Below are 20094 nucleotides of genomic sequence, written 5' to 3'. Positions count from 1 at the left end.
CCTGAACACACATCGTTTAACTTTGTGCCTCCTTCTTTGATTATTTCTCCAGTTATAGCTCAAGTTCAGAAAGTTAACGCTAGTGTCGAGTGGTACTGCTGTACTGTGCTGGTCACGGGCAGGCCCAGTTTGTCCTGGCAACCAAAGCAAAACCATTTGGGCCTGGTTTCTCCTAGCTGTTTGTCAGGATCCACTTGTGCCATTTCCAGATGCTTTTGTAGGAGTTATATTTAAATCTAATTTATTGGCTTCATCCTGAACTCCAGATGCCACGGATTAGGACAAGCAATGCCCTTTGGTGTTGAAGCACAGGCACGTGCGCAGCACAGAGAGGTGAGATTACTCCGCTGGCACCAGTTGTGTCCAGAGCAAACCTCTCATAGGAGATAAAAGCTCCTCGCTTCGAGAGGTGCAACTTTGGGTTGCCAAAACCAGCCCTCAGTGTGTCAGCCCTGCCTGCACATGAGCTCTGCGCTCACATGGTTTCCCCAGACCCTGAAGCACCTTATAAAGAATTTTTCCCCAAGTGCAGATGCTAAAGGACACCTCTAGCATTTCAGACCTCTGAAGAGCACAGGCTTCTAGCACTTCGCCCCAGTAGGGTGTTGTCAGCACAAATTAATCTTTTTCAACACAGCTAGTGGTAAATGCTATGCAGCTCCCAGCAGAAGCATCAGGAGTGATACAGCCATCTAGTGCTGCCAGCTCTCCTCTCCTCTCCTGCCCCTGAATTGCAAGGTAATTTGCTTAAGGGGCGATGCAGATTTTGTGGTTTGATCTTTAATGTTATTACATGGGGCAGTTTGAAAAAAAGAAAAAAACAAAACAACAAGAAATGGATATTGCAGGCACTGGGGAAGGGCATTCAGCCTGTGCTTGATTCAAGCAGCTAGTCTCCAGTGACCGTGAGGAACAACAACATGCTTTTTTTTAATTATTATTTCCCCGTTCCAGGTTGGGAGTAGGTTTATATCCTGGTCAGATGAGTGGGGGAGTTCCCAGCAGAGAGATTATTTCTGGTTAAGGATAGATTTGGCTTGGACCAAGTTCTTCCCGGGTCAAACCCACTGCAGAGCTGTGCTACATCAGTGCACGTTACCATGCTGTGCACAGCTACCATCCCACTGCACCTGCTGCAGGTCTGCTCCCATGTTGCATGGTAAATAAGTTTTTATCCGTGGAAAAGTCTGTTTTCATTAGCATTTTTGATATGAATACATTTGGGAATACCATCCAGCCTGAGGGTTTGATGTCTCAAAGCAATTTCCTTCTCTTTGTTTCTGGGAATACTTAAGCCAGGTCTGTCTCTGAATCTCCTTGGTCCTGTCCTCATTGACGTTGTGCCAGGGGTCTCTTCATGGTCTGTGTCAGTCTGCCTGGTTCTCTGACCAGACCCCAAATACCAGCACTTGTGTCTGCCACGCATAGCCTGTGTTCCCTGCAGCTCTGTTCACATACTTTTTACAGAGGGCTTTTCAAAACTACATTTCCTTGCCAGGCAGGGAGTGCTCCGCTCTGCCTTGTGCCAGCCGTGGCAGGCTGGTGTCAGAGAGGCAGAGTGATCCCAGGGGTCTGCAAGCAGAAGTGCTTCCTTCGTCCTTTTGGGGCTGGACTTGGGGCTTGTTGAGCATCTGTGCCAAGCCCTCACAGCAGCAGAGCCCACAGAGAAGGGGTGGAGCCCAGGGCACCACTCCAGGCCTTGTTATTAATTTTTCCTCCTGCATCCACCTCCCTCCCCATCATTTAACCACAGACCCAGTTAGTACTTGGTGTAAGTTAGGAGGAGCAGCTTGTACACGTTCAGGCGTATACATGGACACGTATAAGCATTTCCCTTGGCGGCCAAGAATTAGAAAAGTCTTGTGGAGAGTCAAAAACGTCCTCTAAAACAACCCTCCTGATGATGCCAGCCAGGTTACCTGGTGGTAAAGGAGACCAACTGTGTCTTGAGTAAGGAAAGAGCTGACTCAGCTGCCGGCCTGAATAGAGCCAAGTTCAATAGCTTCTGCAGAGCAGAGCAAGTAAATATCAGATGTTAAAAGAGACCCAGATAAATCTTTGAGGATGCTTTCTGTGAGGTAAGGGGTTTTTGTTTTAAGACACTGGATTAGATTTATTGATATAGGAGTTAGTGGCTTATTTAAATTAAGAACCAAATCATCGCAGGGAAGTTTGTTATTTGGATGGTCATTTAATATTTATGAACAAGAATTGCCTGTAAATTAAGGGCTTAATCATCCAAGAAACTCCAGCAGAAAATTTCTCCCATATACAAATACAAGGAGATTCCTGAGCTATTACCCCAGAGTTGGCTTTTGCCCATCTTGTTATAACAAAACACTTGCAAACCTCCTCGTAAAGCTATAAATTACAAATTAATTACAAAATACCCATGGAGAACAGAGATGCAAACCCAGAGGAAATGCCTGGACAGAAAATGGTAGGACTGGCTTCCTTCCAGAGCGCTGGCAGGTCCCAGGGCTCGGGGTCATGCCACAGCAGCCCATTCTCAGGCAAATCTCAAAAATGCTCAAAAAAAATCCAAATCTGCAGGAATGGTTCTGTGAAATAGACACAGTAAGATACTCAGAATAGAAATCTTAATGTACTTCTATGTGGACAGCAAGAGCTGGGAATTCTGCAACAGACACTGCATGGTAGTTATGTAAAGAGGAATACATATATGTACATTGACCTATATTTTTCCCCATAATTTTGTTCAGAATTACAGATTTATCAATAAAAGGGTGTGGATATTTTTCAAGACCTCCTATATGATTGTTTTATCTCCCCGCAGGCCTCCTTATCTCACCCTTGCAGCAATGTGTGGGAGCAGCTCCCTGATTTACACCTTGCCAGCTGAGGGGAGCTGTTTGCACAGAAGCTTTCTCAAGGGGTCCTGGCTCAAGCCCCCTTGCTTCCAGACAGGTGATCCAGTCCTTTAAGCACAGCTTGCCTGGGGTCTGCAAGCAAGTCGAAGGCCAGAGCCAAAGCAAGCATGTTGGGATGTCACAGGTCTTGTAGCAGATCCTGGGGCTGGAGGCAAGTCAGAGCTACCAACTGTTGGCCAGGGAGGTTTGAGCCCTAGTATGCTGGATTTATTCTTCTCTTGGAGCACAGTTTGTCTTGCACTGATTTGATGGGGCTGCAGCCTCATATTAAACCACAACAGCTCATACATCAGTAAACAAATAGCAAGGTAATATTAAGGGAGTGCCTTGAAGGTGCCTCACAACCACCTGGAGAATCTCTGCTGATCCTTCCATGTCGTCGTAAGAGCATGACACGTTCCAGGTGTCCTCCTGAGGTCCTCTGGCTGTCCAAAAGGATGGTGCTCAGGTGTGCCTGCTTAGGGTAGCTGAGTTGAGTAATTACTGAAATCATACTTATGCCTATGTGCTGCGGTACTAACCAGCCATATTGTATCTGCTGTGACCGAGTAAGCCACTGGTGTCCAAGGCCAACTTCAGTTACCAGGTCAGGGCTGCCCCTTGAGCTGCTGTAGTCAATTCCTCCGGGTGTATTTTCCCACTAGCAGACCTAGCTGAAGGTCAGTGCGTTGCCCTGCCGTTTTCTCTTTCTAAGCTGTGCGTTAGGAGAGGCTTGTAGCCCCAGGTGAGGCGGAGTTCACTGACCTTTAGAGTCCTCACTTCTTCGAGTGAAACTCCAAATCTGGATTCTGCGAAGGAAAGGATGAAAATGGCATCGGAGGTGAGAAAATAATTTTTCAGGGTGAAAAATCCAATTTCATTGAAATTATAGCAGTAGCCCTAGAAAAATGTGAGGGTGGGTTGGCAGTAAGTTTGGAGGCAGTCCATCTGCTGATTAAATTTGATTTTGTACATATAGCCATGCTAAACCCCAATTATCGTTATTCAAGAAAAGCACCTGGATTAATCAGACCTGCCACATCCATCTTTTTCTAATGCCTATTCCAAATTTATCTGACTGGCTGTGACTTCCAGAGAGGAAAATTTCACCAACTGATTTAAAATACTGATTACTTTTCCAGCCCTGATATTTCCATGCTGTGGGAAGGAAGAGTCAAAATCAGACCGCGCTGCTTTGTTCCTCCCTGGTGCGTGAGGTGCCCAGAGCCAGCTGTGTAGCACCCGGGGGACCTGGGGAAAATGCCTTTATCAGGGCTCCTGGAGGCAAGGGGCCAGGTCAGGTCAGTGCTGGGATTTCTCCCCTTTTCCACTGGTAGTGTCACAAAAAGGGAAAAGCCCCAGTGTTGCTGTTTTTAAGGTGAGTGACAAAGTCTATGCAGGGGAGCACGATGGGATCCAGTGTGGGGATGAAGGCAGGAGTTTGTCTTGAGCTGTAGGAGTCTGCAAACACCCAGTGCAACAAGTGGCAGAGGGTGCAGCGGGAAGGTGATGGGTTGCAGCTCGCTGTTGGAGCCCTACAGGCCAGTCCCCAGCCCTTCCCCTGGGCCTCCTGCCCCAGGAGGGGCTTTGCACAAAACACTCGCTCCAAACTTTGCAATGACCGCAGAAAGCTCCAGCACCCGCTTCCTTGCACAGACTGTGAGTTATGCAGCCACTGCTGAACGTCTTTAAAGAGTGAGTGTTACAGCCAGGCACGTGTGGAACCGGGCTGTGCTGGGAGGAGGTGCCCCTTGGTGGGGATGGTGCTGCTCTGGAGAAGGCCGCAGGGCGAGGGCAGAGGTGCTGGGAGCAGGCCGCGGCTCGGCTGGCAGCTTGTGTGCTACGGGCAGTGGTGGAGCGGCTGGAGATGGGCTTATGTGACTGGTTTGGCCTTTATTAATGCTTCTATTTCTTCTGTGTCACGAGGTCATCTGGAACACATCTAGCGATAACCTTGTGTCAGGGGAGAAGAGGATGTGTTTTGGTAATGTGGCTGAGAGAGAGACTGTTCTGCCTCTGACCACCAGCGATAGCCGGGCTGTCTGAGGGACGCAGGCTGACGAAACACCCAGCCGAGCTCTCTGATTGCTTCTGGCCACTGATTCAGTGTAACAGCCTGTGGAGGCTCAGGCTAGTCCCTGCTGGCTGGGATGCCTGAGGAAGGACAGGCTTCGCCACTACTCAGGCCTCTCTCTTGAGCCAAAGGAAGTCTCTCTTTAGTTTGCTTCAGCAAGCAAGGTGACAGAGCTCCGTAGGTGGACCAACATACTGAAAACCTGTCAAAATTGGTAGTATTTTCAGAGATGCAGAGATGTTCAAGCTAGAAATAAGTAGCTGGTCTCAACTCCTTCCTTTCTCAAAGGTAACTTCTGTGCTCAACCAGGCAGCTCTACAATTTCCAAAGCTAGCAAAGATTGATCTAAAGGCAGAGTTCAAATCTCCAGCAAGAAGACAGCCAGTGCTGGAACACACAGATGAGAGACAGAGTAGATCCTCCATTGTTTGTGATCTTTTTCTTGCAGTTGGATGACGTTCCTTGTGATGAGCTGGTACTAATCGGAATTATTTACCAGGTGTAAGATGTGCCAACTGGTATCCTCTGGTCTGCATTACGCAAGGGAATACAAATGCTCTGTTCTGCCTCTGGCATCCACAAATCTCTGAAACCTGGAGAGACAGGGTAATGGCCACGTGGGCTGTGGCTTATGGTGTGTGGCAGATACGATCACTAGGAACCCAGCGACCTCCAGGGGAAAGTTTGGGTGCTTGTGTGCATTTGCTTGGATGAAGATTAAATATTGGTCATGAAAAATGCGCCGAGAAAGTGCTTTAGTGAGTTTTGCAATAGCCAGTCTGAAATATTGAAAATGATTCAGAAACTGTCAAAAGTTGGTTTCTTCTCCCTTTTTGATCTTTGGCTTCACTGTACCTTGCTCTTGTGAGGAAAGAACACAAGGCTGTCTGCTTGCTTTGTTAAACAATTCCAACCTTTTTCTCTTCCTACACAGAATGTTTATAATCCTCCTGCCCTCTCTTGTCTCCCAGAACATCTTTGTCCTTTAGTTCCAGTGGACCAGCTTCTAACATTTAGACTCAGTGCTCTGAAGCCTCCCCTGAATTTAAGTCATGTGGTAAGATTTCAGAAGTTAATAACACATGTTTATGGAGAGGAAAAGCATTTGAAGAAAAGCACTGGAAATTATGCAGAGATCAGAATTTCTGAAAGATTTTGCAAATTCATAAAGCCTTATAAATACAAAATGAGCTTCTCAGAGGGACAGCATGAACACTTCCTGAAGCCAGGAAAATCACCATGTAAATAGCCTGAGCACAGTGCAGTGCTTTCTGCATACTTTCTGGCAGCACAAATGCTACAGCCCTCTTCTTAGAGGTCCTACCTTTATAAGCAGCCACCAGCACAGCTTGTATCTTTGCTGGATTTCCCCACCCAGTTTTGAATTGCTGCCTGACATCTATTCCATGCACAGTTTTGCAGCTCTGTGAGTGTCAGTCCTGGGACAGAATTTCCTCCTCTCCTTCACTGCACTGCTGCCAGCTCCACAGTTTTTGATCTCTCCCCAAGCAGACCTCGCTTGCTCCACAGCTTTTGCCCTCACAGTCTGTTTCCCAATGAACCTCACGTACCTTACTTCCTAGAGGGCAGACAACCCAGCAAAGGGAAATATTTGAGGACTTATTCCTCCTCACTCTCTCCTTTTGCTTCAGTCTAATATCAAAACCTCTTTTTGAAGCAGCAGTCTTGCTCTCGCTTGGAATAATTTGGCTTTCCCCATCTACTCTGTAAAGATTTTTCTTTTCTGTCTATCACTCTGACACAGGCAAAGATCTAATATTGTGCCTCCTGAAAGGCTCGAGACATCTCTGATGGCTCTGCAGAGCAATTGGAGATGATACAGCCAATGGGACTGAGCACTTGCGACGATGGTGAGTTTGGCCAGAATTTTGGTGCTGTTTTTCATTGTGCCTTGTGTATATCCAGATGTGACTGCAGGGCAGAATAATTGCCAATTTCCCATTGGCAGTGGGAAAAGGATGTGGTCAAAAGATGAGATAATCTTGATTTACTGAGGACATAATCAGAAGAAAGACTTTATGAGACAAGTATGATCCAAACTATCCAGGGCCAGACCAGGAGATGAGGGTCTTTGGATCCTACTGGAGAACAGCCTGCAAATGTTAGTGCTGCTAATTAGTTAAGCTAGATGCCATTATAAATAGAAGAACTGACTGAATCTTTTTGTGGCAGTTAAGCTGTACAATGAACTTATTCATTTCCTTTTTAAGAGCATGCTGATATTTATAAGGTTATTTGTAATTGTTCATTAGTGATAATTACTTGGTTACCGAAAAAAAAAAAAAAAAGGAAAAAAAAAAGGAAAAGCTTTATGGAAGAATTGAACTGTATGTTTATGAGAAATTAACATCAACCAGACTGCCCCGTTCAAGTCAGCAGCCACGGAAGATTGTCAAGCAGGCACATCTACTTTTAGCCAGTGCAACAGTGATTTTTCTGGCTGGCATGAATTTCAAGCACTCACATTTCTCCTCTCCCCATGTGTTTTACTGTAAAATAAGCTCTTTTTCCACTGGCCATGGGACAGGTGACAGTGGGGCTTTACCTTCAACAGGTAAGATACGGTGTGCAAGGCCCAGTCTTTGCTCAAATTACTGTACTCATCAGAATAGTGACCCACGATACGTGGAGTAAATTCCTGTGCCAGAAAATCCCCTGATCTTTAACATGCGGGGAGCTGCAGCAGCCTAACAGCTGGTGCCTCATTGCCTGTGTTCCAGTGTTGCCCACGTGCTTGACAGTGAATTAGCTGCTAATAATGGATAGCCAGGCTCTTCTGGAGTGAAACATTTACAAGAACCGACATGCTGCCAAGTTTAAAGCCTGGGAACACAAAGCAATTTCAAACCTGTCATTTCCTCTCAGAAAGGGGATTATTGCTTTGTTATCAGCAAAGATACTGTGTTATGTAGCTTTCCTGCCCTTGAATTATCTAGGTCATATGGGATAGCTGCGGGTTATGTTAGAAAATACATCTTCTGGGTCTGTGTGTTTATATAAGGTGTATATATCTACATAAAGCTCTAACATGGAATTTGCTGCTCACGTGCATACACGGCGCAGTTGCACAGAGCACAGATATGTAAGCATTAGTACTTACAAACTTGCCAATTGCCTCAGACAGCTGCTGTATCAAAGATTTATTGCTAGCTCAGCTCCCACTCTTTTCAGCATTCATGGTGCTTCCTGTCAGGGGCCTAAGAAATTGGTGCAATACCTGAGGCACTGATTGAAGGTAAAGTTGGCAAAAAGAGAGCAAAACAAAACAAAACTTGCTTTTTTTTCCTTGAGCCATAAGTCTTTGGCTTCAGTAGCTGAAATCCACTGCTTTATCCAGACTTCAGGGAAAGGTGCTCTGCGAGCCATCTCCTGATCACAGCATTTCTATAGCTATGCTTATTTCTGGTCTTCAATACGTAAAGGATCAGGTAGGTTCATGTGGAGTGTGGATTACACTGTTGCATGAGGAAAGCTGCGGTTGATCCCACTTTCACTGAGAGTAAGGCATCTTGTGCTCACCACGGGGTTTTGCAAGGCATTTCTGTGGTTCCTGATGCTCAGAGCATACATACTGGAGCTAAAGCACTCACAAGCCTGTACTGCAGAAAAGGGAGCAATGCAGCTGGGTTGGACCTAGTTCTTGAAAAGACTTGGAATCCTAAACCAGAAAGAATTGCTCAGCCATTCTCTGGCTCTTCAGTAAAGCCATGCTTCTGCTGCTGAGCATCTAGTGAAAGAGCAAAAACCACAGTAGACAAATCCATAGTAAGCTGTGGGTTTGTAGAAAAAAAATAATCACAAAACCCTTCTACAACCGTAAGCCTTGTTTCATTTCTGATATGATATTGAAGCATACAATGATGATAACATACACTAATACTTCATTCCTATCTGGTAAGTAACAATACAAGTATTCTCAGGGTGCTCTCCAGTCTTTTATTTTGCATATGTATTTCTTCTGCTCCAAATTCTTTCAGCTACATTGGCCTGAAAAATCACATTATTCAGAATGTGAATATTTCCCGAGGAACAGTTTTAACTTGAATATAAGTTGCTTTCTTGCAGCTCCTCAAGAGCTGAGAATATATTTAGAATAGCCAAGGCTAATAGCCTGTAGTTTTCAAACAGACATTAGCATGATATAGAAAGCAGCGTCCAGCCTTATACAAGCTATAACAATGATTCCATCATCTTGTGCACTGCAATAAATATGTATGTGTGGTGTATGCACATATGTACAGTCTATGTCTATACATATGTGTCTTTGGTACTTAGCTTATATATGTCAGTTAAAATAATGTGTTTGACTAATTAGACTATACACAAAGCATTGGGAGATTATAAGCAATGAATTAATTCTCACAGTTATTGCTTAGGTGCATCTACCTTTGCAGGGCAGTACCTGCTAAATAACATGGTGTCATACTGCAGAATTGCCTTTGATTTACAGCAGCAGCAATGTGCTGATTAACTCAAAGGAATCAGAGACAGCAGGTCTGGCTCTGTCATGGGATTTAATGCATTGCTTTTAACTGTTTCTTTCTTACTGCAAAGCAGCTCCATCACTCACTAGGCATCAGTAGGTTTTAAAAGGGCATTTTCCTCACAGGTACAAGTCATGGGAAATTTAAATTCCTCCCTGCATGAAAAGCACAGGGTGAGGAGAGGCTGTTCGCAGGACTCATTGTCAGAGAATTTCTTTTAGGAAGCATTTAATTGCTAAACCTGTAGACTTCAGTGCTTCTTCTTCTAAGCCAAGTAAGAGAAAATGCAATTTTTCCTGTCAACACCTTGAATAAGAAATGATGAAACAAGCACTCGTGGCAGGTTAATTGTTCCTTGGGTATCTGCAAGCCCCGCACCGAGTGGGTGTGAATATTAACTCCGGCGAGTGGCAGGCTTACCGCGTGGGGAGGCCGTGCTAGCCAGACACACGCGGTCCCCAGAAGGCTCCCTACCCAGACAGCGTGCACACAGCAAGGTCAGCTCAACCTTCCCCAGCTGCCAGCTGAATCAGTAAATACGTCGCTACAGAACTCGCGAGGCAGAGCAGCAACGCAGCCTGCAGTGGCAGGAGGAGAGGAGGCTGGGGTAGGGGTAAAACTAGTGCTCTTTAAGAAGCCCAGAGTGTGAGTCCTAGCTATAAAACCACAACACAGAAATCTTTAGTTGATGCTTCCATCTCCAACCTAAATATCCAACTCACTTGTTAACACACAAGCACATAAACACAGCTTCTTCTCTTTTTCCGAAGGACCTATGTTCGCGTTAAAGCAAATAGCTGGTACACTGACATTTGGATTCATCTTAAACAACCTGCTGAGATATCCTACTAGAAATGCTCCCACCTGAGACCGTTACATGAAGAACTCTGGACCAATTAATCATGTTTCCGGATTTAACTTTTGCTTTCAGCTGTATTTAGTCACAGTGGCCCAAGCCCCACTTCCTTCTGTGGATGAGGGGAAGTAATGATGTCTCAGAAATCAACCAAAGAGTTAATCTGCCAAGGTTTTGTTTTGTCTTCAGTTCAATATTTGCTGCAGATAACTAAGCGCAGTGACCAAGAACCAGCCCCCAGGTTCGATATCTTGGTCCAGCTGCAGCCACCAGAAGGCCTGGGGGCTTGGCAGGGGGGCGGCCCAGGGACCCCCCTGCCCTACAGTGAATTTCCAGGCTGTGCTCCGTGAGGAGCTGGCAGAGCAGGTGTGTGAGTGTGATAGCACCTCCTGCAAAGCACCGGGCTGGTTCCTTTGCAGGTGTTTTCTTTTTCCTTTTCCTCCTGTGCTGTTTTTACTGTGGTTTGAACCAGTGTTTAATTTGCCTCTTTTCACTTCGTGCTTCTAATAACAGTTCTCTCTCATCTCACTGCTTTGCCTGATCATTTTTCCTCCTCTTTTGTTAGATGTCTGGCTTCTCATGTTCTCCTTTCTTCTCCCCCTGCATATTCAGCCTTGCACACTCCTCCCCACATACGTTTTCATGCACTGCTTGTATGCGCAGCATGTTTGCTGAGTGTCTGAAGAGGCACAGGGAAGATCCCAATCCAGCTCAGACACGGACCCAGAGAGCCATTTCCACGAGTGGGGCAGATCAGGAGACTGATCTCTGCTGGAGAAAGCCAGCTCAGGCAGCCCATCAGTTCTGAGCAGGCAGTGAAAGGAGACTGCTCCTTCTGATGCAAAATTTGCCCCTGGAACCGTGACCTTGCTCTCCTGTCTCTGGGTGAGGGGTTTGTGCAAGACCATGCAGCAGCTCCGTGGCCGTGCCAGAGTTTGGATCCAGGTCACCAAATGCACTGGACCACAATTTTCCTTTTGATCAAGCTGTTGCAGGTGATCTTTTACTTTATTCCTGAGCTCCAGCCTACTTTCTCACCCAGCTTTTTTGCTGGGGTGTCTCACAAAGTGCAGCACGCTACGAGTCCCTGTGTGAGAGCTGGAGTTAATGAAGTCTAACTTCCTCTGGGCTTGTTTGCCGTGGTTAGCTGACTGTGATCTCTAAGAACAAAAGGCCTTTTGTGTTGTCGGAGCTTCATGTGGCTAGCTCTGTCCCTTCTGTGACATCTCTGTAGTCTGTCCCCTGTTTGAAGGGCTTTTGTGGTCTCCTCTACTCAGACACCTGGTTTCAGAAAACTGATGGGAACTCCCTTACCCTCCTGTCCTCACCCACTCCAACAGACTGCTGAAAGGAGGCTTCAGCAGAAGCCTACAGCATTGCAGCATGACTGTAAAAGCCACATTTTCATCGGAAACAGGGCAGCTAGGCATTCCACAAAATCTATTTTTCTGTCTTTGTGCCTTTCAGCTCTGCAGCAACAATTGGGCTGAGCAAGTTCTCCCCACCCTGCTGTGGTTAAATGCACGGGGACCTTCAGCTACGCGTGCGTGGCTTCACCTGCAGCAGCTCCCAGGACAGGCTGGCTCAGCTCCTGAGAGCAAGGACAGCAGTTCCTTCAGACAGGCATGTGGTGGTGAGTCTGGGGGATGGTCCCTGGCCAAGGACTCCCCCTTTTCTCTGGGGTTTGTAGCAGCCTGGTGGGTGGCCGTGAGGCTCCAAACTGAGAGGCAGGGGGAGGGAAGGAGGCAGGGTATAAATAAGGATGTTGCTGCATGACTCTATCTACATCTGGGATTTAAGCTCCCATCTAGCCAGCTCGCTCATACATGAGTTTTTGAAGAGTGGGAGTAGTCTGGTCAAATTTTCCTTTTGCATTTTCAATTTGCTTCTCTCCACCCCCACCAAATTTCTGTCTCTCTAGCAGGAAAAGACCGGGAGAGCAGAGTGCCTGGCAAAGAACTGCCAGATACAGAATCACCTGCAGATAAAAAAAATAATAATAAATCAAAGGCCTGTTTAGTTATCCTTGTATTGCTCAGCAGTGCTGAGAGCCTATCCCAGGAGAAGCCGTTTAAATGCTCAGGCCCAAATCCTGCCAGGCCCACCCTGAGGGAGCTTTCCTTGCCCTTCTTGGTGGTGTCGGGTCAGCCTTCAGTGAGGCTGTGCCCTGTGCGTGGTCAGCGTGGGACGGTGCAGGACAAGTCCCAGGCCACTGCGGCCTCCTGCCCTGCAGGAACCGGGCCTCCTGCTGGGGGAGTCAATGTGGTCCCATCACCTGCAGGACGGAGCTGGCTCCTGCCTCCACGGCTGGGGAGGCCAGGTCTGAGCCACTGAATTCGGAGCTGGAGCAGACACGGTAGTTTTCCAGATGGCTCTGTGCAAATGTTATGGGTTGCTTTTTTTTTTTTTTTTCTGTGATAGTTTTGCAGATTTGTAAATGATGCTTGGGGTTTTGGAACAGAAATTAAAATCAGATTTGGAAAAATAACAAGGAGTTGGGGCAACCTCAATACTTCATCTTTGATTTTGACTTTCTAACATTTTGTTTACTTCTTAAAAAGGCAAGAAATCAGTTAAAATCTAGAGTAAAAATGTTTCTCATGCACAGAAAGGAAGAAATGTCTTCCATCTTCCTTTTCCCACAGAAGGCTTAAACTTACAACAAAGAAACATTTAGGAAAAAAAAAAGGCTGGTGAGAGCAATAACTGATGGCTGAAGTGGGTATTGGAGATGCGCTGTTTGTATATCTATTATATCATGAGCCAAAGCAAAGAGTCAGACTGAAAGACATCCAATTAGTTAACAACTTCTCCATTTAAGTACATTTCAAAGAGTCAAATAATGGCAGGAAGAAGCTGGGCTCGCAGCCGCTTCTGCCCCAAAATATCGTTGTTCATCCTCATAGCCTGGCCAGAGGCCAGCTGCTTTTGGGCTTTTAGCCACAGGGTGCATTTAAAAACCATTCTGTGCTCCTGTTTTCTTGTCACTCAGAGTGAAATCATTGTAAATAACTATTTTCAAGTGTGTCCATGTCAAAACAGAGCGTGGTGGTGTTTTTTTCTGGGGTTGGTTGGAGCAGGGAGCAAAGAGGAAGAGCAGCTCCAGAGCAGAGCACTCGAGCCTCTCCAGGATCTTCTGTGAGCATCTGCTCCATCCTGCAGGTGGTTTTCCTGCTAGGACCAGGGTCTTCAGCAAACACGGGGCTGTTTGATGCCTGCCCGTACACTGATTGACATCTGGCCAGTTGTTTTCATTGATGGTGTCAGTTCGTCAGAGCCTTCTCTGGGATGAATAAAACCCCAAGGAAAAGGAAAACTGTGAGTGGAAACAGAGTGGAAATACCCAGATGAAGCGGGAGGAAAATCTCCAAGGAAAGCTTCTTCCTGAGAGTGTTTGTTTGTTATTTTTCCCATGGATCTAGGGATGGCGCTTGTGAGCATCTCAACTAGCCTGACAGCTGTAGAACATATGATCTGTCAAGCCCTCTTTTATTTCTCTTAAAGTACCTCTGTAAGAAAATGATTTGAAGTGTATATATATTTCAATCATATTTAGGGAGTAAAGAACAGGCTTGTTTTGTTTTGCTATGTTTTGTTTAGTTCAAAAACCTTTTATATTTCTTATAAACCTGGATATTTTTCCTTGAAAATAAGTGAAGAAAGAAAGCAGTAGAAAGCCAGTTCTGGTTAAATCCCAAGCGTCTCAGCTGTTGCATTCACGTCCTTTGCCTTGCTCTCTGAAAAGCCTTCTCCATCATGCAGGGCTCTTCTGTGTCATTTGGTTAGTGGGGACGTGGGGCAAGGTGCTGGTGGTGACTGCTAAATCACTGCAACTCTGGAAGTCATCACTCTGCTCCCCGCTAGCTCTTGCTCCCACTTGCCAACATTTGCCTGGTGCCTCAGGGGAGCTGGTACTGCCAGATCCAGGGCTGTACTTGGTCAGGGAGGAAAGCAGTGACCAGCTCCCTTTCCCTGTGCTTGCTGAGCTAGGGACCGAGGCCCACTCACAAAGCATACCCGGTGCAGCCAGAGCCACCTATTTCATTCCCAGTCTTCCCAGTAGTTAGAGGACCCGCTGCTGCCTTCCCCAGAAGTGCAGAAGCATTTCCAGGTGGATTTCTACCCTCTCATATGTGAGCTGTGGGCTGGTTCACTCATTTCTCAGTACTCGTATGTGTGTGTGTATATATATATATATACATATTTATAGCATGTCTCTGCCTCTGAATGCATGTGCTCATACGCATGCACTCACACAAACTGTAGGTGGCACTTTGAGAATTACCAAAGATGCTGCTGGGGCCTGCGTTGGAGCACGGCTCTTTGGACACCGAGCCAGGGGGAAGGAGGAACAAAAAATGGATCAGTTACTAGTGAGGATGGCAGAGAGGGAGCAGAGGCTCCCTGGAAAAAAAATACCCTTTATTCCTCATGTTTGGTTCACAGGGACTGTGGCATTGAGCTGCTGGCAGCCCCTTTGGGAGAGATGTGCTGATACCCCGTGCTTTTCTTTACAGTATGTCTCACTTACCTGCCTCAGAGGAGGAGGGCTGCTGTACTTATCGCCCCAGGAGCTCAGCTGGACATGAATACTAGCTGACCAGAGAAGAAACAGCTTGCTGAAAAGGTTTTATCGCTGTTCAGCGTGGAGCGAGCGAGTGCCAGACACAGATTATGTGTTTGCAGAGCTCCCGGCCCTCGCCTGCTTGAATTGTCAGGAGAGAAATTCAAACCCCACAGTGATCAATCTGCTGTCTGTCAGCATTTGGGAACCAAAGGGCAACCCTGGATCAATCTGTTCTTGGAGGCCTGTCCTCATTTCAGAGATTACCTCGTGTCTGCTGTGGCACATTAACCCTTGAGGTGCTGGGTGAGAGATCCATGTGCTCACGTGGGTATCACCTTTGCATGATGTCTTGCAGAGGGGTGCACAAACTTTGCCCCAGATTTGCTGACTGTATGCTTAATGCTGCTCTGTATGAGAGGGGGATTGGCCTCTCAGCTGTGTACTATAGCTCTACAGCACACAGAGGGCTTTCTTCTTCATTCTGGGCAATTTGTACCTAGATTTTGGGAGATTATTCTGCACTTGTAAGGCTCTCAGTGTCCCTGGAATGTACATCTCCGGATGCAGTATTAGAGGATGGTAATGGAGAAGAGTTTGCTGTGGTCAACATAAACTGTGAGAAGCCAACAAATATTTCTCAGCCTGCTGAAAAGGTGCGGCAGGAAAACTTGCAAAGTTTCTGGCCTTTGCAGCATCTGGGAAAAGACAGCGAATGCCACCATGAATTTTTCAAAAGCACTAAGTGTCTTCAAAGTCTCTAGGAGTGGGGCCATGATGTGGAGAGTCTTGATCAGTGGTATTCAGGAAATTGTTGCTCTCTTACTCCTTGGAGACGTCCTTAGGGTCCCCAAGGTGCCAGACTTTTAGTCTCACACTGATAGAGCTGTTCTTACCTGGGGTGAGGCAGCCCCCAGTAGAACTTGGAAAAACAGCCATGGGAGGGGAATGCCATTTCACGGGCATGTGGGGTATTCTTAGATTCTTGCAGTGAGACTTAGCTGCCAAAAAGGTAGAAGTGGAATGGGACCACGTACCTGTAACCTGCTGGCAGATGCTCTCAGAGGTAAGCCCAGTTAGAAAAGCAGGGCCAGGGCACGCCCAAGTGCAAAGCATCTTCAGCCACTGCTCCAGCTCAACCAGTGCTTGCTCTCACCACGTGGACACTGGATTGGGATCAGTCCCTTCTCTGCTGACCGTTGGGCAACTGATTTCCATTCCTCTTTCCCTCTCCATGGTGAGCTCCCGAGAGCTCCTTTGTGCACTGACTGCAGCAGGCCTGGGTGGGGCAGGGTGGGCAGATGGACTTTATGCCTAGGGCTATGGCCAGCAGTATGCCTTTATTATCATCCACCTTGGAGCTGGTGGTGGGTTCTCTGCTTGAGGAAATAACCTGGGAGTGTGTATAATGTGAGGTCTTCTCTACAGTCTTTTCATTCTTTTTCTTTCATTTTGTTTGAAATTGATGCCTGCAAGACACTATTGTATTAATCATGGTGTTTAAAGTGCAAGACTGTATCTTGCCTGTGTCAGTATAAGGGAATTAATTTGCAGGGCTATCCAGGGCTTTGCATGAGCACAGCGCCAGGTAAATCTGCATTCATAATCTGAGGTGTCCTGGGGGATGTTTCTCTAAGAATGCTGCGTATCAAAAAGATACCGAGACTGATGCACTCCCAGAACCGTGACTTCTTCCCATCCCATCCCATCAACACTTTCTGAAGTTTTTTAATGATTAAAAAAAGCAGCCATGTAAAATCTACAGCTCTGCTTCTTTTTTCTTCCCTCCTCTCTCCCCACCAAACTCCCTTGAGTATGACATCATCTGAAGCACTGCTCATTTAGGATCTTCTGCTTTCAGTGCCAGATTACAATGGAGCCAGCAAAGCATGCTTTGTTAGCTTTGATTATGTTCAGCACGGCGCAGGGTGCAGCACAACAGCTGGAATAATTGAGATAATTTCTCAGCTCACGTGGGGGGGAAAGTGATGCAAAAGCAGGAGGAACGAGGAAGCAGAACTGGCAGTACAGGAGCAAGAGCGCAGCAGTGCCGGGGTGTTTCAGCAGCCGGGAGGTTTCAGCAGCTCTTTGGGAGTGCTTGCACCAAGACGATCTGGACTCGTTACTGGAGGGTTGTGGAAGTTGCATCTTTGTGAAACTGCATTTGTCTGAGGCTCATTTCCTAAAGTATAAGGTGGGATCGGTGTTTCTGGCTCTCCCAAGGGGTTGTTTGTGATGCCCCCATCCACTGCAGCGTGAATGCGCTGGTGGCTTTTATGCTGAAGATTCCCGAGGTGCTTTGAAAAAATTCTGTCCCAAAGCTTGTTCATAAAGAGGGTCACAGTGACAACAGCTCTGAGCAGCCACTTGAAGCTGGCAGAGGACACTATGTCTCTCAGAAGCAGTGTGAGACCTGCCTGTGCACACAGGGACCTGCTCCCCCAGGAGCACTCTGCAGGAGTAGCTTTCTTGACTGTTTGTACTGCTTTATCTTAAAGGCATTTAGCTGAGTTGGGAAGTAGTTGAAGCCTGCCCAGGCTCACTCTGCTTTAGCTGTAAACGCTGTCTGTGCAACCAGCCAAGGCACAGTGAATCCGCCCTTAGCTTAGGCTTGTTGTGTATTCGGCTGCCCCTCCATCCTGCCAGGACAGAATATTTGTGAGGCCAGTTTGAGATTTTGGAGACAGAAGGAAGTAAGTTATCTCATATCTGTAGTGGTTATACAGTTTTGGAAATTAGTGGCAATGCGTATACTTCAGGACTCTCTCAGTAAGATATTACCCCGGCATCCACTTCCATGTATCCTGGCAATTAGGTTTTTGTGAATGGCAACTAGCCCACTTGCAGCAGTTACCCTCTGTTTCCAGCATTGGTCACCAGCCACTTGAGCAGAGATAAGATTTGCCTTTTTGCCTTCCTCTTCCATCACTCTGCTGTCCTTCCCCTCGCTACAGAGACATCTCTGTTCTGCAGGTGTCTGCAGCTCCAAACGAGTCTCAGGTAATTCTTCAGAGTCAGTCACATATTTCTAAAGCAAAACTAACAGCCTGATAGGAAAGCCAAGAAGCGTGTTTTGGATGCTACATGTACACAGCTATGTATTACAAAAAGCCTAACGTGCCATGGTAAACTTTACTTAACAGACTACTTAATCTCTACAAATGTTAACCTCCAGGTTTTTATTTACTGAGCTGGTGGTTTATGATGCCATTGTCTAATTGAAATGTGTTCGTTCCTTCTCCTAGTGCCACCGCCAAGCATTTTACTGATATATGGCTTGAGAACTGGATGGGATTTGTTTTCTTTCAGAATAAACTTGGGAGACAGATGGTGTTCAGGCGGTACAGATGTGACAGCTTCCATTGCCTTTTTAATGGAGCTTTTCTTGCCAGCTAAGCACTTTTATTTTCAAATGAAAAAAAATGTCATTTTTCACTGGCACTGTAGGAAAACAAGCAGCAGTACAGGAGGAAGGAGATTTAGATTTGTACATCCTCAGCAAAGAGGGTGTTTGCATCCAAAACCAGACCTGGAGGAGGCCTGAGCCCATTTCTCGTCATCCCTCAAGCTCAGGCTGTTGCACACAGAGCAGCAGCGAGGAGAGTTCTCGTCCTTCCCTCTCCCTGCTGCTGCACTGCGTGCCTGGAGCTTTGCAAAGAGACCAGTGGCTTGTCCTTTCGGTACAGGTAGGGGGGTTGAGGCTCAGAGAAGGGCTCTGAGCTGCACAGCATCACAAAGCAGAGGGAGGGCTGGGAGCAGGGCCCAGCTTGCCTTGCTCTGGGGTCTGCATAGCAAGCACAAGGCTGAATTGCTCCCCTCGGGGTGGGCAAGGGCAGGCGGGCTGGGAGCAGGCTGCCAGAGGCAGCTGGCATTTACTGCAGCATCCAGACCTTTGCAGGTTGGGAAGGCTCAGAACAGCAGATTTATTAGCAATGTGCTTTTTTTTTTATTTTTTTTTATTTTATTTGTTAGTTTTCCCCTTGTACAGCTCAGGAGCTTGACCCAACAAAAGAAGTGCTATTTCATTCAATTTCAGTAAAACACTGTTATTTACCATGGGGAGACACAGCACTGCTGCTTTGCATGGAGGATAACTATCTCGGATTATCACAAAGGTGAAGAGTCCAGTAGAAGTGTAGTTAACTCCTTTCCAGAGCATTTTATGGGCAGTCTCACTGTGACGTTACTGCACACCTCAGCCAAGGCTGTTCCAGGGGCTGTTGTCTCCAGCAGTCCTCGGCTCTCTGCTTCTACTGTGGGTGCCCTCCCCTGCTAGCTAGTTGCTGGCCAATTGCACCAAAAGCCCTGGAAAACAGTGATAAGGGAGGCCAGGGCTGGCTCCAGCCCATCTCTTAGAAGCTGTTCACCTTCTGTAAGCCAGTGCTTTCAGCAGTGTAAGCTGGAGAAAGAAATCAGAGCTGCCCTGAAACCCACGGGACTCATGCCAACTGGGCTGGAGTTTCAGTCCAGAACAAAGACTGGAGCTTTCTGAAATGCTGCAAAACGGGAAATTTTGGCCACAAGCCTCTTTCACTTTTGAGTAAAAAGGGCTTTTTTTGTTGTAGTTTGGTTGGATTTTGTTTGTTTGGTTCTGGTTTAAATACATAAATAAGCAGACTTGCTCCCAGCTCTGAGGCCAGGCTGTCAGCACGGGCATGGCTGAAGCCGTGTCCCTGGTGCACCCAGAGCGGAGCAGAGCACAGCTGGCAGCCTGGCACAGCGCTGCTACGAAGCTCAGGCCATTTATTTGCTGTCAGGAAGGCCGAGCAGGCTGTCAGCAGGCTGCCGTCATGCATCGCTCTCTGCAGACTGCCTGTGGACACATGGCTGGGGGACCTGGGGGTCCGTGGTGGCCCCGGCTGTCTCTGGGCTGGTTGGTTACAAACACTGCTAGAAATACTCCGAGCAGCCATCTGTGCTGAGATGACCTTGTCTCTGTGTATCCGTCGTAGCTGCATGGCTTTAATGTGCTCGTGTTCATTTTCGTTAATTTTCATGTCTGACACTGGCCAGCAGAGGAAGGAAGGCCTGGTTTGGTTCAAAGCAAAAGCCAACCTAGGGCCTTGGATCTCTCATTGATCTAGTGGTGGCTAGAAATCTTCCACAGCCCCCTGATCCAGCCGTTTTGCCTGGGGTGAGGACAGCTGGTGCTGGGGACATGGTTTGATACCACGGATGAGGTGACCAAAGGGCTGCCTGCTCCCACAGCCGCGGGCCTGCAGCCA

General features: G+C 47.0%; 1 long non-coding RNA gene across 1 annotated transcript in view; it reads left to right on the top strand.

Moving 5' to 3' along the window:
• The window catches only part of LOC310903836, a 112248-nt gene that overhangs the window by 74069 nt on the left and 18085 nt on the right, over positions 1 to 20094 (top strand). Inside the window, exon 2 of the long non-coding RNA XR_014587852.1 lies at positions 11773 to 11938. This is a non-coding gene — a long non-coding RNA (uncharacterized lncRNA). The remainder of the gene's footprint in view (positions 1 to 11772; positions 11939 to 20094) is intronic.

The sequence above is a fragment of the Anser anser genome (genome assembly GCF_964211835.1).
Source record: "Anser anser genome assembly, chromosome: 9".
Lineage (NCBI taxonomy): Eukaryota > Metazoa > Chordata > Aves > Anseriformes > Anatidae > Anser > Anser anser.
The sequence above is the reverse complement of the archived record's forward strand: the minus strand, read 5'-3'. Positions and strand labels throughout refer to the sequence as shown.